Genomic DNA, 6,226 nt, shown 5'->3' with positions numbered 1-6,226 from the left:
GATCTGTGTCTAATAATCTGGAACATTACAATGCTCCACAAGGCATACAGGTGTTAGAAAAGCACTCGAGAGAGCATACTTCGAGTGAAAGAGAAAGAAAGAATGAGATTGGCAAAAAAAGCAATATTTACTTTCACCATCAGACAGCAAGCATGAAGTGCTAAATCACTTTCCACCTGACTTCTGTTTAATGTCCTCCAGATGTTCAAATACATCTGTTCTATTAACAACTAACCATCTTTACAGTCGCTTTATATTTGCCCTTCACTGTCCTCTGCAATTACATTATAAAAACAACAAGACACATTTTAGAGGTGATAAATTTCACACAATATTATGTGTGGGATGGTTGAACAGGCAAACACATCTTGTGAATTTGAGCCTTAAATCTCTGTGGAAATAACCTCATATGAGACACCCTAATTTCTAATAATAAATCTTAAAAAAATGTCCAAAACTTGTATCATATTAAGAAGTAATTCTACAAACTTATAAACGCAACACTTTTGTTTTTAAACCCCATTTTTAATGAGCTGAACTCAAAGATTTTTCCTATGTACACAAAAGGCCTATTTCTCTCAAATATTGTTCACAAATCTGTCCTAGGCTGCGTCCAAAACCACCTACTTGCAAACTATATAGTAGGCAAAAAACAGTAGGCGAGGTGAGTAGCATGTCCAAATTCATAGTATTTGAAAAACAGTACACTGTAAAAAATACTTTGCTGCCTTAATTTTTTGTTGAATCAACTCGGATTTACAAGTCATTTCAACGTACTATTATTTATCTTGACTAGAGAGGAGTTGTTCTAACTAAAGGCGAGTTGGTATAACTTATAAATTAAGTTGACTTTTCTCAACCATATTTTATAAGTTGTGACAACTCATCTCTGTTGACATGACAAAACATTTTAAGGCAGCAAAGTATTTTTTACAGTGTAGGTGAAAAGTACCTGGATGACCTACAGTACTAATTCCGGCAAGTTCCCGAAGTGCTCATTTGATGACACTTTGCTATCCCCTAAGGCCCTGGGAGAGGAGTTATCCAATGAACATGACAACGGAGGGATGTTGTTTTATTCCAAAATGCCTAAAGGAGGTAACCCGGCTCTATTTAAATGAAAATACATATAATAAACAGCTGTATCTTGTGATTAAATTGAGCTTATTTAACATCATTCCAGTTAACAATTAAATTATGACATCATGTCTCATGATGCATCAACATGGCAGATAAAGTACATCTGAATTCATTCATGCTGTCTATATTCATCCTATTTACTACCGTTTTAACATTGTTGAGTAGGTACTTCATCTAATTCATTACTCACTGTCACAGTATGCCATTTCAGACAAAACCAAAATCTGTGTTAGTGAGCACTTCTCATTTGCAAAAAAAATCCATCCACCTCACAGGTGTAGCATGTTAAGATGCTGATTAGACAGCATGATTATTGCACAGGTGTGCCTTACTGTGGGTTCACACCAACCGCGGAAGAGGCGGCAAAAACGCGCTATTCGCGCGTAGTTGGACGCTTGAACATTTGAGTTCACTCGCTTCATTCTCGTGTGAAAGCCGCGGGTGAAATTCTAGTCATTCAAGAAATTCACGCGGAAATCCGCGTCAAGGGAGGGGCTTCTGCGACTCCCCGGAGACTACACCACTCCGCTCGCTTCCTGTAATCACGTCACTACTACAGCAAGCTCTTGATTGGTTAACGCGGCGCGGAATTCCGCCAAAGTTCAGATTTTTGAACTCGCGCGTTTCCCAGCGGCAACTCTCAATTCGCGCGGAACGCCCCGCGCCTTCCGCGCGTTCCTCGCCCTCCGCGCCGCGGCTACCGCGTGTACCGCGCCGCAGGATGCCTAATCGCGTGTTTGCATTGACTTAACATGTAAATCATCCGCGCTTGCCGCCTCTTCCGCGGTTGGTGTGAACGCACAGTTAGGCCGGCCACAATAAAAGGTAATTCTAAAATGTGTAGTTTTGTGCAGATAGATGCAAGTGTGTATAATAAATTTATGTTGTATCAAGGCTTAATATTATATAGAGTGATCATATAGAAAGCGTGTCTGTGTTTATTAACCTTTACCTTTAGTTTCACTTCATCACGCAGCTATTCCTATTAGTTTCTGTTAAAAACATTAAATTTATTAATAATCTAGTATGTGTTCATTTTTCTGTCATAGTCTCTACAAAATTAAGCTTTGAGTGTTTTTAATAAAAATATTTTCATTTTCACAATGACGTGTACATCCCACCCCCACTTAATAGAGTACTTGTTTTTCAGACCTATGGACTAATTGAATTGAAAAAATGACAAATGCACATTCCTAGTATCAAGACCTTTAAGTAATGTAAAACTAGACAGCAGATTTTATGGTCATGTTAGTACAAGTGTGTAAAGTGTTAGTCTTTTAACTCACATCTTTACCATCAAACTGCCAAACTCTATTTTTAAGCAATGTAAAAATAAACCAAAGCGATAAAATTCCACCCCCTCCAAACATTTAAAATAGCTCCTGTAGTGAAGCTGTTTTAAACGCCTCCATCAGCTCTGTATCAGGAAGGATTCGTACTGTACAGGTATGAGAACAGAAGTACATAAACCTCTGGCGCTGTTAAATCAAGATCTTCTAATCAGCCAAAGAAAGGAGGAACTGTTTAACACGATTAGACAAGATGTGTGTCTTATTTGCATGTTTCTCAGAGTTTAGCTATAAACATCTGCAGTGTTTTAAAAGGGAAGATGCAATTATAATGGCAACTGATACAACTTGTTGATTTAAGGCAGTTTTGTAAGTGAACAGCGGTCTGGCACTTTCACTGATAATGAATCTTCATGACGTTGTAATTTAAGAAGCAGAGAGGAAAGTCGCTGTTTGTTCACAGAGAGCAGAACCTCAGTAGTGTTTCACACACTATGCCTGAGGTGTAGTGTTGAACATTTAGGTGTATCTGGAGGTCTGGAGGTTTTGGGTGAGTGGTCCTGGGGCAACTCCAGAAAGTAGGCTAAGGCTGAAGGAAATGTGAGGAAGTGAATATAACCTTTACTCCCAGCAGGGTACAATCTATCAGATCACACCAGCACCCACTCAGCACATGATTCACTTAATAACAAACCAACACACGTGTCTTTATATGTATTATACAACAGGAAAGTATCTTCTTCTACTTAAACACAATGTATGTCTTTAAATCAGCTGCATATTTAGCTTAATAGCAAGAAAATATGAATGATATTGTACAGTATTGAAAAGGTATTATAATATTTACTTTGACAAGTAGAACTCCCAAGGATTTCTTTCTTCCTCCCCCCTCTCTCTCTCTGCTTATTTGCTGTTTTATCCGGAAAAAGTGAGTCCAGTCCAACAATCTACTCAGAGTCTATTAACCGGCCTGCCATTAAAATCAATATTAACACAATGTTCACATTATTAGCCAGCTGCGGCTCCACAGTGCCTGAATTCAATCTTTAAATGTTGGGCCCCGGGCCCCTCAGGCCTTGGATACAAACATACACTTAAATTTAACTTAATAACAGTTTAATCTCTGTAAAAAGCCCAATATAGTTGAATGTGTCTACAGTGGAACAACATTGTATTTGTAAATGTTAAAAATGAGCAAACAATTTGCTCAACAAAACTGACTTCCAGTGTGGTCTATGTAACAGTGGCCAGTCAAGAAAACAATTTGGAGCCAAGCATAGTAATGCACAACAAGCGGGTTGTAATGCACAACAAACTCATACAGTACAAGAGACACAGGTTTCAATTCAATAAAAATCACAAACAAAATGGTACCAAAATTAGTACTAATCAAAACTAATAGCACACGGTAACCCAGATGCTGCAAATTATTTTGACAGGTACAGTTTAATATTACACTGAAAAAAAGTATTTTAATAACATATGAAATGATGGACCAGATTTACTAAAAAGGCAAAATAGTGCGAAAGTGCAATTCCGAAAAAGATCCGATGGGAGTGGTAATATGTGCAGGTTATTTACGAAAAAGGTGCAAATTAAATAACACACCAAATAACAGCTGATTTCCATAATGACCAACGCAATCTACTAAGAGCAGCGCAAAGAAGTTCAGGGGTGCAAATAAGCATAGCTGATGAGTTACGGGTGATCTACTAATGCTTAATGCCGTTGAGTTCAGCACCAAGGACATCCCAGCCAACAAAGCCATTCCTGTAGTACACTGAAAAAAACTACAGGACAAAAAGATGAAGGTTTTCAAGTAGTTTTAAAAAAACCTGGTGTGTGTGACTTCTAGTTACTCCTCTTTTATTTCCACCCTCAAATAAAAAAATAGCATGGCTTGGCAAACAATATTTTTGAGTAATATGTTTCTCTGGCATTCCCAATAAACAATGTTACATGTGGAAAAAATCCTCTGGCTTGTATCACGCTCTCTCTGATCTCTGCCAAGCCTTCTATCAACTACAGTACAATTGCTGCCCTTTGAAGCGCAAAATTATTTTTTGGCATTAAATAATGGTGCAAATACCAGTCATATCACAAGCATTAAATCACGTTGCGTGAATCATTTAAATAATCTCCCCCCACAAATTTTGCTTCTGAAAAGGAGACTCCTAGAAATGTATATGCAATAAGGTCAGGCTCAAAAATAACTAGACCACACGTTTTAAGCCCTAATTATTCACTACACGTCTTTAGCAAATCCCGACAGTCGTTATTTGACACCAGAATAATGGTGCTGGCTGGTGCAAGCTGTTAGTAAATCTGGCAATCCTATATTTACAAAAGACTACCAAATACTGTGTTTGTGACATTTGAAGTCTTGTCTTATCTTAAAACCGAAAGTAATCGAGTTTTCCTCGCAGAAGGTCTGCATTCGTTCAATGATCCTTACCTTACTTAACTAGCTGTGTAATAATCGAGATAATGTATATAGGCAGCTGGTTGTTATTGCAAAATAAGCCCTTAGTATGATCCTTACATTTCAACTACTATTTCACTAAGCATTTTTTTCTATTTACAATAGTAATATTTATGTCGTTCTTAGTGATCTACCGTGTACCTATTTACATTTTTAGGAGGTAGTTAGGCTGTAGTTCAACCAGTTTTACAGAATAGCTTTCAAATGGTTCAAATTATTACCGTACTTTCCGGACTATAAGCCGCTCCGGATTATAAGCCGCATCATTAAAAAATGCGTCATTAAGATGAAATAACATATCGTCGCTGTCCGATGAAACTCACGTATGTTCATTTTGCCGATTTTGAGATTTTTCGACAGATTGAATGTCCAGGTTCATTTCCATATACAGTATGCGTCACATACCTAAATAGCCAATGAAAACTTGTGAAATCTTGTCATCTGATTTTCACGTACCCGTTTGGTGTCAAATCACGCCGCATATCTTCCGCCTGTGAAGCATCTCGCCAGTCTCGTAAAGTTTCATCGAACCTCAGCACTGGATATAGCCGAATAAACATGACAATGACTTTCCTTCGAGATAAACGTTTCCCCCGGACGCCAGACTAACTAATTACGAGTTAATTACGGTAGGACTGTGCAAACAAAGTATCTGTCTAGCATTGGTGATATTTACGCTGGGGATGTCCCCACCACTTTTTGAAAGCATTTGGTTAAAATGTTCTCAAAAATCAAGCGATGCTTAAGACTGGTTTTGTGGTCTAGTGTCACATATGTTGTGTTGTATGCTTATGGTGTGTTTTCTTGTACATGTGTAATGAAATTCATTGTAATCATTTATTAAACGCGCTGCTGTTTTCTACGGTATGGTGCTTTGGCATTGTTCGGTTGAGCTGGTGTTGCAGGGACTGTTACATGTGTGATGTGTGCATTCGACATTGTTGAGGGTTTATTAATTTATGCTGAGTATTTTCTTGTTGTTGACTGGCCTACGCTATGCCCATTTTTGATGCGCGTTATTCAATATTTTTCCCGTCCTGCAGTAATGTTTTTTTAAGATCTTTTGTCCCCACCACTTTTCAACACAAACTGACGCCCCTGTTGTGTTGCATTACCATGTCAGTGTATTGATTCATTGTCCCTTAATGGTTTGCAAGAGACATTTAATACACTTATACTTAATATTAAATAAAGTAAGCGTATTTAACCAAGACGTAGGCTATTTAATAAACTGAGCGTATTCATGTGTCAATACGAAACGCGACTTTGGCCATTCTAATTAATCATCGGAAGAACGCGTATCGATCAAAGTTAC

This window comes from Misgurnus anguillicaudatus, chromosome 1 (genome assembly GCF_027580225.2).
Source record: "Misgurnus anguillicaudatus chromosome 1, ASM2758022v2, whole genome shotgun sequence".
Classification (NCBI taxonomy): Eukaryota; Metazoa; Chordata; class Actinopteri; order Cypriniformes; family Cobitidae; genus Misgurnus; species Misgurnus anguillicaudatus.
Note: the sequence above shows the minus strand (reverse complement) of the source record.